The following is a 13,149-nucleotide window of genomic DNA, read 5'->3' on the forward strand; positions in this document are numbered from 1 at the left end:
GATTGCCAGGTGTCTAAATCATATAGCTATAAGCCCCAGAGAGCAAGAAGTATGTCCCCCAAGTGGTATATCCATGGCACAGACACTTACCCTGGAGATAAAATTGAAGAAGGTAATCTTGTTTCTACCACAATTGTTGGTATTTGCTAAAAATGATCCTGCTCAAATTCTGAGGCCTTTTGCCAGAACCCCAGAACTTAGAATTTAATAAATAACATAGCAAATAAGAGAGTTTTATAACCTGAGTTTGAAAGTAACTCAGATGGGGCAACAATGGTATTTTGGGCCTAAATCTACATAGATGGACATGAAAGGTCCAGGGACACAGACTTGCTAAAAGACTAAGATTTGATTGGAAGATTATAGGTACACACACACACACACACACACACACAGAGCAAATCTAGACATGGACTTTAGACTTGACACAAAATTATTCAAAATTGATCATGGACCTAGATGTAAAATGTGAAACTATAAAACTTTTTGAAGGAGGGATAAGAGAAAAATCTACATTCCCTTGTATTTAGCAATAAGTTTTTAAATATACCATCAAATAAATGCGTGATCTATGAAAAAACAATTGATATACTGGACTTTATTAAAACTTCTACTTTGTAAAAGACACTGTTAAAGGGATAAAAATATAGTCCATGGACAGGGAACAATATTTACTAAACACATAGGTAATAAAATACATGTATCTAAAATATACAAATAATTCTTAAAATTGATTAATGAGAAAAGAAAAAAATATATAAAATGGGCAAAATATCGAAACAGATACCTCATCAAAGATGTTATACAGATAATACATAAGCATATGAATAGATGCTCAACCTCATTTGTCTTTAAGGAATTGCAAATTTAAACTTTGAGATACCATGACACAATGATCAGAATGACTAAACTTCAATATATACAAATAAATAAACAAAGAGCAACAAAAATTGCTGACAATACCAGTTGCTGGTGAAGATGTAGAGCAAGAACTCTCATTCAGTGTTAGTGGGAATGTACAGCCACTCTGGAAGACAATTTGATGATTTCAAACTGTCAAAAATAAACAGTCTTACTCTATGATCCAGAAGTGAGTTCCTAAGTATTTACTCAAATGACTTTAAAACTTATGTTCCCATAAAAACCTTCATATGAATACTTATAGTAGCTTTATTTGTAATTGCCCCTAATCAAAAACAATCAAGATATTCTTCAAAAGGTAAATGGATAAACAAACTGTGGTACAGCTACGTAATAAGATATTATTCAGAACAAAGAAGAAAGAAAAAGAAGCTTTTAAATCACAAAGACACATGGATGAATCTTAAATGCATATTGGTAAGTGAAGAAAGCCAGTGTGAATACATACTGTTTAATTACAGTTGTATAACATTCTGGAAAAGTCAAAAGTATAGAGATAGTAAACAGATAAATGGCTTCCAGGGGTTCAGCAAGGAATAGGGTAAAGTTAATAATTGAACTAATGTAATTTCAGGTAGTCAAACTATTCTGTATGATACTGTTAAAGAGAGTTCAAGATGTTAAGTTGGTGCAAAAGCAATTGCAGTTTTTGCCATTGAAAATAATGGCAAAAACCGCAATACCTTTTGCATTTACCTAATATAAGACTTGTAGTCTCAGAATATATAGGCTGTTAAAGCATAAAAATTTAAACTTTATGCATCAAAAATTTTAAAAAGTCATTTGGGAAGCTGAAGGATCTCAAAATGAAATACACAATGTGACAAAAATAATATAACTATATTACAGATGTATAAAACAATCTCATTGAAGACACTGGGGGAGGAAAAATTTGAACTAAGTAACTTTGGAAGGGAGTGAAGTCTATAAGGATAAAGGCAAAGAGAATGCTACATAAAACTACACTCTACTTGATAAAGTTGTTTTCCGTGGGTGTATGGGTTAGCAATTCTGAAATCCATACAATGTACAAATTTATTTATTTGTACATATGGTGGAATTGGATAATTGAGTAAATGAACAGCAGGTTTCTCACTGTTAGAGTGTAATGTTACAGATTAGCCAGGGAGAAGGCTGAAATGATCCATTTGGTAATCAATTAGAGTTGGATATATCAAAGTGAATTCATTTGCTTAATAATATATTTTTTCTTATATAAATATTTATAAATGTATGTACATATTTATGGCTAAGTATATATGTATATAGGTTATAACATCAATATGTCTCATTGATCTATCACCTGAGAAAGCCTAGAAGCATTGACACCCTAGTAGCAATGAGCAAACCTGGTACCTATATCTTGTTTCTAACACCATGCTCCAATTTAAAAAACTAACTCTTTGCAAAGTTGGCTGATTCTAGGACTGGGTACAAAATATACAAGATGTCTGGAGCATTTTCTGGTGCCAGAAAGTAAGGAAGTACTTGGAAAAATCCCTACATTGGTGGGGGTATATTCAAAAGACATAGGAGCCAACTGAAAGACATCCCAATGGCCACAGCTGGAAAATTTTAGCAACAAAATAAAGTAGTACTGGATTGTCTTAGCTCAGGCTGCTATAACAAAATACCTTAAACTCGATGGCTTATACTACATACATTAATTTCTCACAGTTCTGGAGGCTGGAAGTCTAAAGTGCCAGCAGATTTTTCAAAAATTTTTTATACTGAGACTTTCTTATTCCAAAGTAGGATCTTTGGACTCATTCTTCTTCTTCTTTTAATCTTCTCTCTCATTTTACATCTCCTTATCTTTTTGGTATATTTGATACAATAATGCCTCAACCTTGTCTATCAGTGTTTTTATTTTTAATTTCTGCTATTATAATCTTAATTTCCAGGCATATGTTTCTTTTTTTCTCTGAATGTGCCTCTTTTGTTTCATGCGCCTTTGTCATCGAGGCAATATCTTTTATTACCTCTGAACAGTCTTTGTTTCCTACAAGGTGTTTGTCTTAGTCTGTTTGGGCTGTTTTGGGGTAGCTTATTAACAATGGAAATTTATTTCTCACAGTTTCAAAGGCTGGGAAGTCAAGATCAAGGCACTGGCTGATTTGGTGTCTGGTAAGGACCTGCTTCCTTGTTCATAGATGACTATCATCATGCTGTGTCCTCACATGGCAGAAGGTCTGACTGAGGGAGTCTTCTGGGGTCTCTTGTACAAGGTCATTAATCCCATTTAATGAATGGGCAGAGCCCTCATGACGTAATCACCTCCAAAATGCTCTACCTTCCAATGTCAATTACATTGCGGGATTTCAGTATATAAATTTGGGAAGAACACAAACATTTACTCTATAGAATGGATTATAACCCAAAGTGGGAAATAAGTATCTATGAGTGTATAATAATATTAATTCATAGAGGAGAATAGTAAATCTCCCCTAGATAAAAATTCTAAATAATTATTTTAGAATTGCTACACTTAAGAAAGTAGAACATAACCCACTCCTTAAGGCGTGAGCTGTGCATAGTGAATTCCTTCTAACGGGAGAAAAAAGGAGTAAATCAACAGTGGAGAAACCTGACAAACTCTACCTCAGCCAGATATCAAGTTTAACTTCAACAGTGATTAAGTCATATTGATATTAAGACTTCTTGATATAAAGTGATGATAATGGCACTTTACCTCTGTGTTCTTCTTCCTAAAAACCCACAACCACAGTCTGATCAAAAAAAAAAAAAAATTAGGTAAATACCAATTGGAGGACCTTCAACAAAATCCCTGGCTGAATAATTTTTCATTATATAGATAGACTATATTTTCTGTATCCAATTGTCCATTGATAGACACTTAGATTGATTCCCTATCTTTGCTATTGTGAATACTGTTGTGATAAACATAAGTGCAGTTATCTTTTTATGTAATAATTTCTTTTCCTTTAAGTAGATATCTAGTAGTGAGATTCCCAGATTGAATTGTAGTTTTATTTTTAGTTCTTTGAGAAATATCTATACTATTTTGCACAGAGGTTGTACTAATTTACATTCCCATCAACAGTGTATAATTTTTTCCTTTCCTCCACATCCTTGTCAATATATGTACTTTTTTATCTTTTATAACAGCCATTCTGATTATTGTAAGATGATATCTCAATATGATTATAGTTTGCATTATCTGATAATTAATGATGTTGAGCCTTTTTTCATATGCTTGTTGGTCATTTGTGTGTCTTCGTTTAAAAACTATCTATTCATGTCCTCTGCCTGCTTGGTGATGGTTTTACTTGTTATTGCTGTTGAATTGTCTGTGTTTCTTGTAAATTCTGGACATCAGTCTCCTATTGTATGCAGAGTTTGCAAATATTTTCTCCCATTCTGCAAGTTGTTCACACTGTTGATTATTTCTTTTGCTCTACAGACCTTTATAGTGTAATTAAATCTTATTTTTGTTTTTTGTTGCCTGTGCTTTTGAGGCCTTAGTCATGAATTCTTTGCCTAGAACAATATTAAGATTATTTTTTCTCTAGGTGTTATTCTTGTACTTATAAAAGTACCTAGCCTTTTTTTTTAGGCCTTACATCTAAGTTTGTAGTCCATCTTGAACTGACTTTTGTATGTGGTGAGGGATAGGGGTTCAATGGCATTCTTGTGTATATGGCAATCCAATTTTTCCAGGACAATTTATTGAAAAGGGTATCCTTTTCCCAGTGTATGTTTTTGTATATGGTGAGAGATGGGGGTTCAGTTGCATTCTTGTGTATATGGCAATCCAATTTTTCCAGCACAATTTATTGAAAAGGGTTTCCTTTTCCCAGTGTATGTTTTTGTCAACTTTGTCAAAGTTCAATTGGCTGTAGATATGCTTTATTTTTGAGTTAACATTACTTTGTAAGGCTGATATTCATTCACCTTATAACTAGAAATTCCACATCCAGGTATATGCTGTAGGAAACACTTTCTCATATGCATCAGGGTTTGTATTAATCTGTTCTAAGATTGCTAATAAAGACATACCTGAGACTGGGTAATTTATAAAGGAAAGAGGTTTAATTGACTCACAGTTCCATGTGGCTGGGGAGGCCTTATCATCACGGTGGAAAGAGAAAGAGGAACAACGTCACATCTTACATGGTGGCAAGCAAGAAGACTTATGCAGGGGAACTCCCATTTATAAAACCATCAGATCTCATGAGACTTATTCACTATCATGAGAATAGCATGTGAAAGACCCGCTCCTATGATTCAATTACCTCATGCTGGGTCTCTCCCATAATAGGTTGGATTTATAAGAGCTACAATTCAAGATCAGATTTTGGTGAGGACACAGCCAAACCATATCAGGGTCCATACACAAGAATATTCACACAAACACGCACATATTTTTACAAATTATTTTTGAACTGAGTCTTACTCTGTCAAGAGTGGCACAATGTTGGCTCACTGCCACCTCTGCCTCCTGGATTCAAGTCCTGCCTCAGCCTTCTGAGTTACTGAAACTACAGGTGCATACCATTATGCCCCGCTAATTTTTTGTATTTTTAGTAGGGACAGCATTTCACTATGTTGGCCAGGCTGGTCTTGAACTCCTGACCTCGGGTGATTTGCCTGCCTTGGCCTCCCAGAGTGCTAGGATTACAGGCATAAGCCACTGCACCAGACCACAAACACAGTTTGTAATTTTCATTTAAGGACTAGTTTAGTTATATCTGTTTAAGATAAATAAGTAATATCTATATAAGAACAGAGTTGTTACATGACAAAAGTTATATTTCATCTAAATACTCATTTAATTTTATTTTCATTGTCCCACAGTTGATAATATTCCACTGTGGGACAATACCTAATGTTATTTAAACTAGTATAATATATGTAGACATTATGTCTAGTTTGTGGACATTACAATTTGTGCTTCTGTGAACATTCTTTTGCATGAACCCTGATGCATATGAGCAGGTGTTTCCTATGGCACATATCTAGATGTGGAATTTCTGGTTATTAAGTGAATGAATATCAACCTTACAAAGTAATGCTAACTCATTTCCCACAGTGGTTAAGCTCACTCATCTGCTAGCCATGTCCCTATTCATCCATACCTTCTAAAGTAGTTGATATTGTCAAAGTTTCGATTTATTGCTGGTAAAAGTTAAACCGAAGTATCATACAATTTTAAGGCATTTATTTCAGCAAACAGCAATTCATGAATTGGTCAGCTGAAAAGCAGAAATGTTTGGGAGGCTTCAATAAGAAAACCCAAGGGAAGGCTTTCATAGGAAGAATGTGGAATTAAAATAAAGAAAATATTTGATTAGTTACAGGTACCCATATGCTTCACTTGGTCTATCCTGCTGTAAGTTCCTGGTTATATAAATATAAGTTAGTAGCTTCTGGTTCATTCATCTTGTTTGATTTTTCTTTAATATAGGCATTTATCAGAATTAGCTCAAGTTTCACTTATATTTGCAAATCAAGCAAGGTTGAGGTCAATCATGAGGCCTAACTGGCTTTGTTTGCTCAGTGACTCTTTAGGCCTGGTTTCCATTTTAATTCATTTTAACACTGTTTATATACTAAGTTTAAAAAGCTATCTCAATATGATATTAATTTGCATTTATCTGGTCACTAGGGCAGTTGAATCTCACTCCATGTTTATTGACCATATGCTTTTCATTATCTGCAATGCCTTTATATCTTTTGTACATTTTATATTAAATTAATTGTCTCCTATTTGTAGAAGTTCCTTACATAATTAATAAACATAGGTTGAGTTATAGGTGTTCCAGATATTTTTGGCCAGTTTATGGCTTTGTTTTTCATTTTTAGTGATACCTATTTATTTAAATGTTAAATGATAAAAATTCTCAATTTAAATGTGATCCAATTGAGCATTTTTTTCTTATGGTAACCATTTTTTTCACAATGTCAAAGTCAGGAATCTTTTCTTATAAAATATTAAAGGTCTTGTAATTACCTTTGAATCATAAATTTATCTTGGATTGGTATTTTTCTATGGTTCAAGTTAGAGATCTAATTTTTCTTCCTTCCTCTTCTTTCCTTCCCTTCCTACTTTCTCTCCCTCCCTCTCATTCTCCCTTCCTCCCTTCCTCCTTTCCTCCCTTCCTTTTTTCCTTCCTTCCAGAGGCCGAGGTGGGCGGATCATGAGGTCTGGAGTTTAAGAGCAGCTTGACCAGCATGGGGAAACTCCATCTCTGCTAAAAATACATAAATTAGCCTAGTGTGGTGGTGCCCGCCTGTAATCCCAGCTACTCTGGAGGCTGAGGCAGGAGAATCGCTGAACCCGGGAGGCAGAGGTTGCCATGAGCCAAGATGGTACCACTCTACTCCAGCCTGTGCAACAGAGGAAGACTTCGTCTTTAAAAAAAAAAAAAAAAAAAAAAAGACTATAGAGTAGACTATGGTAGGGAAATGATGGAAAGAGTGACACTGATAACAGTAGACTTGTTTCTTGAATTTTCTTGTCCCTAAGTATATCCAGTGAGTTGTAATTCCACAATTTGCTTTTGGATTTCATAAAGTAACATTTATCCTTATTTTTTTCTTAGATTAGTTGGAGTTACTTTGGGTTTGTAAGTATGCAATCAAACAATCAATCATGAATAAAGTGTAATTCATTTCTGTTTATTTACATACATCATTATAAGAGTTAAATGGCTGGTGTGGTGACTCATGTCTGTAATCCCAGCACTTTGGGAGCCCGAAGCGGGCGGATCACTTGAAGTCAGGAGTTCCTGACTAGCCTGGTCCAACATGGCAAAACCCCCATCTCTACTAAAAATATAAAAATTCGCCAGTATGGTGGCGGGTGCCTGTAATCCCAGCTACTTGGGAAGCCGAGGCAGGAGAATCGCTTGAACCAAGGAGGTGGAGGTTGTAGTGAGTGGAGACCATATCATTACACTCCAGCCTGGATGAAAAGAGGAAACTCCATCTCAAAAAAATGAAATAAAATAAAATAAGAATTTAATTTGGGGAAGAGATTAAGTGATAATTTCCAAAAGCAGCATTGTAGATGCTGGGGTCCTCAAATACCAGTTAACATTTAGATTGGAAATGAATGCACAGAATACATATTTTGCTTTTAAATTTTGGTGACACATACTTTAAAATGTGATTTTTATTTTGGGAATGCTGTCATACATGTTGATACCAATTCTACTGGTTGATGTTTACTTGGTTGGCTTTTATGGGTTTGACTTCGGTTTTTGTTTGATTTCAAACTAAATTTTATATAAATAATTTTTAATCAGATCAAACCTCAGCATAATATAATATTAATAAGTCAACTGTGTAGAGTACTACTCTTTCTAAAGAGTAACTGACAATTAATGGGGCGGTAAGAATTAAAATCTATAGTTTCTTAAAATAGTAACAGATCTAAAATTTTAAGAAGAAATAGATATATTGTTTGCATAAAATATTGACATGTCAGTCAACATATGTGCTTAACCTGCTTATTAATTTTTCTACCACCTCTTTACGTTTCTTATGTGCATAAAATCTTCGAGTTTTCAGGAGTGTTATTAATGTAGAGTGCTTAAAATGCCCTCTTAAACCTTGCTGGTATTTACTTTATGTTCACCTGCATTTACTGATGCTAAAATATTTTAGTAGACAATTCAGTAATCATAAATATGCAAAAATGAGAAAATCCAAATAATTTTTCAATGAGATTGAACTCTCACATAGTGTAGGGAGAAATTTGAATTACACAACTCTTGCATGAAGATTGGTAACTTGAAGATTATCATATTCATGCCACAGGAAACTGTGAGACTATATATATATGTGTACATATACATATGCACAAGTCTATGTCTCTCTCTATATATATATGTGTATGTGTATATATATGATTCCACGCAGCATATATAAAATAACTATATATATTTATAAAATGACATTTTAAGAAAGAAAGAAAAGAATCTTTGCCCATGAAGGACAGAGAAACTTACTTTTTTAAAAACAGTGAATTCTTTTCTTTATAATTTTTGTTGAAATACATGTTAGTAAGTATCAGGGATAAAATAGCTAAAGAAAATAATGAGATAATTAGGCAGTGTTTAATGAGGGAAACAAAAACTACTCTAGATATTTCAGCAAGATATTACTAAAACAGTAGTTTAAATATTTTACAAAATTGTTGAATGGGGTAAATCAGCAGTTTCTAGTCAGGGTTCTTGGAATGACTCTAATAATAATATAAAGCAGACACACTAGGGACCTATCATGTTTAATGTCACCACCCAACTTATACTAGTAGTTCTGGTCACTTTCACAGTCTGCACACAGGGGAATTAGAGGATGGGCACCCAAAGCTGTAAACCAGGTATCAGAGGATACTCTTGAAAATGAATACTGGGACTGACTGCAGAGAAACCATGAGCTTTCTTCTGGTGGTGATAGCCCAGAATCACAGAAGGATTGCCTCTGCCTCATTTCCACTTTCTCATGTTTGTGAAAGTACATTTAATTAGTGAAACAAACTACTTCAAAGTCCAGAAAATGTAACATTTAGCTTTCCAATCTCTTCAAATACAAGGTTGATGAAATACAAACTTAGAATACCAATGTAAGTATCAACCCCTGAGATTAAAACACATTTTACTAATAGGACAAATTGCAGAAAAACAGCAAAATACATCCTCAAACTGATTTTAAATTAAGGTCAAGCCAAAAACTGCAAAATTTAATTGTAATATACAGTAACTGGCATATAATAGAAGGTTAACAGATTTCTGGAATAATTTAATTTGTTTATAAGTTATTAGAGAAATGAGGAGCAAAATGTCATAGATAAAAGGATAGTTCATTTTTAACATTCAATTTTAATATTTTGATGATTCTAGAAAACTCTTATGCTTCTTGAAGCAGAGGGTAAGATATTTTTAAGGTTTTAAGACAATAGATGCTAAAGACATCATTTCAAATGGAAATACATAAATTTAATGACAAAGTGGTGTCACAAAACTAAAGCAGAAATTTTGGTTGATGTGCTTACATCATAAATTGATATATTTTTCCCAATTGATGTAAGATTTTAAGGAAATGGAAAATGGTTGAAAATAAAATTGAGAAAAATCTAAGGATGTATAAAAATAAATAAAACTAATAATTTCTCTCTGATTTTGTTATATTTTCTTACAACTGACCTTTTCAGTAATTTTTTTACTTTGAAATATCCTGTATTATAGTTTTGTATCCTGCATTTTTCACATTGCAAAATATTTAAGCATTTTCATGGTATTAATATTATATAAAATCAACAATACTGTAGCTACATAGTAATTCTGTTATGTGCCCAAAATACAATTTATTTTGCCATTCCTCTTGTCAACTAAATAACAAGTAGATAGGGAGACTCTCTAAAAGGAAATGATATTTACTTGGGAGTGAGCATTAGAACAGGAGTATACATGGCATAGTAAATTATATGTGTATTTAAGGAGGTAAAGGAAGACAAAGGTTTTTAAGGAAAAATGAGGAGGACTACATGTTGTTTTGAGACAATTATTCTTGGCTACAAGGATCAATAACAAGGGTGGTACCCATTTAAGATTGGACATGATGTTGCTGGGCAGATGTCCTCTTTGACATATTTGGTGTGTGTTTAGGTTGTGATGGCCTTTGTACAAGATGGTGGTTTTAACAGAGTCTTTTGTAATAGTTCTTATCAGGAGTTTGTGCATGAGAACCTTTTCTTCATGACCATCTCCATCTCCACTTTTCAATATTTTAACATGATTCTGTTTTGATTCTGATAATTTTCACACTCTTTTGACATCTATTTAGGTTTGTTGCAATTTTTTACTGTTATAAAAAATTTTCTCACAGTTTAATAAACTTTTATTTTATCTAAGTCTGCAATTAGTGTAATATCTTTACAAATTCCCTCCCAAAGATCTCTTCCTAATATTTTTAAAGGCTATGCTCTGTAAAACTTCATCCCAAAACCAGACAAGAACACAACAACAACAAAAACCGTGGGCCAGGCATTGTGGCTCGTGCCTATAATCCCAGCACTTTGGGAGGCTGAAGTGGAAGAAGCACTTGAGGTCACAAATTTAAGAACAGACTGGACAATATAGCAAGACCCTGTCTCTGCAAAAAAATTTTTAACATTAACCTGGAGTGGTGGTGTGGACCTGTAGTCCTAGCTACTCAGGAGGCTGAGGCAGGAGGATTGCTTGAGCCTAAGAGATTGAGACTGCACTGAATCAAGATCATGGCACTGCACTCCAGCCTAAGTGATAGAGCAAAGTCCTGTCTCAAAAAAAGAAAAAAAAGAAAGAAAGAAAGAGAGAGAGAGAAAGAAAGAAAGAAAGAAAGAAAGAGAGAGAGAGAGAGAAAGGAAGGAAGGAAGAAAGGAAGAAAGGGAAAAAAGGAAAGAAGGAAAGAAAAAGAAAAGAAAAGAAAAGAAGGAAGGACGGAAGGAAGGAAGGATACCAGCAATACATTAAAAAGATTACTCACCATGATCAAGTGGAATTTATCCCAGCAATGTAAGGATGGTTCAGCATATACAAATCAATAAACAAATGTGATACATCACATTATCAGAATCAAGAACAAAAAGCACATGATCATTTCAACGGATCATTTCATTTTTTAATTAAAAAACCTTCAACAAAATTAAACATCCCTTTATGATAAGAACTCTCAACAAACTGGTTATAGAAGGAACATGCCTCAAAACAATAAAGACCACAAACCTACAGTTAACCTCATCACATCATACTGAATGGGGAAAAGTTGAAAGCCAGATTTCTCTAAAATCTGGAACGAGACAAAGATGTTCACTTTTATCACTATATTCAATATAATACTGGAAGTTATATCCAGAACAATAAGACAAGAGAAAGAAATAAATGGTATCCAAATTGAGAAGGAGGAAGTCACATTTTCTTTGTTTGCAGACATGATGCTATATTTAGAAAAACCTAAAGACTCCACCAAAAAACAGAACTGATGAAAATATTAAGTAAATATGCAGGATACAAAATCAGCATATAAAAATCAATAGCATTTATAAATGCAAACAATAAAGAAATTAGAAAAGGAATCAAGAAAGCAATCCCATTTACAGTAGCTACAAAAAATATAAAATACCTAGGAATAAATTCAACAGCAGAAGTGAAAGATCTCTACATGTAAAACTATAAAATATGGATGAAAGAAATTGAAGACGACCCAAGTAAATGAAAAGATATGCCCAGATTGGAATAATCAATACAGTTAAAATGTCAATACCATCTAAAGCAATCTACAAATTTAATGCAATCCATACCAAAATAACAATTACATTCTTCAGAGAAACAGAAAAAAAAACCCTAAAATTTGTTTAGAGCCACAAATGATCCTGAATAGTCAAAGCAATACTGAGCAAAAAGAACATATCTGGAGGCATCACACCAGTTGACTTCAATATATGCTACAGAGCCATAGTAACCAAATAGCATGGTACTGTCATAAAAACAGACACATAGATCAATGGAACAGAATAAAGAATCCAGAAATGAATCTATGCATTTATAGCCAACTCATTTTCAACAAAGGTGCCAAGATCTTATATTGAAGAAAGCACAACCTCTTTAATAAATGATGCTGGAATGTAAGGAGATATGTGATCCCAGGCCTAAAGTAAAAGAAGTCAGAGATTTTATATTTGGGAACCTGAATATAAAAGATATATATTTGAATAATTGTTAAAGTGTTCTATGGAAACAAGAATACATTTTTCTAAGAGAAGTAGAACTGATATGGGATTATTGGTAGATAGTTTAAAACACTGATTCTGCAAACAAATGCTAAATTCAGTCTTTGATTTTGACTTATGTAAAACTAAATTTATTGTATCAGGTAGGGGCCTCAAACTTTCAAATGGTAAATTTACTCTCATTTTTACCTTTATACTAACATATGGAAATTATTGCCTTTTGTAATAATATTATAACTTTCATACATATTTTAGAAATATGAAAAAGCTAGCATTTATGAATGTGTATAGGGGATATTACATTGGCATTTCTATCAGCTCAGCTTTTTCATTTATACTTAAATAGTAATCACATAATCATAACCCCTTGCATAATAATTTACAATTGAAGATTTAAAAACAGCTTTTCAACCATTACCTTCTTAATCTTTACAACTTGATCTGAGGGCTTAATGTGGTAACTCTTAGCATTTCTGATTTATAGACAGAGA

Source organism: Sapajus apella, unplaced genomic scaffold (genome assembly GCF_009761245.1).
Source record: "Sapajus apella isolate SASKATOON/1434 unplaced genomic scaffold, GSC_monkey_1.0 scaffold6, whole genome shotgun sequence".
Taxonomy (NCBI): domain Eukaryota; kingdom Metazoa; phylum Chordata; class Mammalia; order Primates; family Cebidae; genus Sapajus; species Sapajus apella.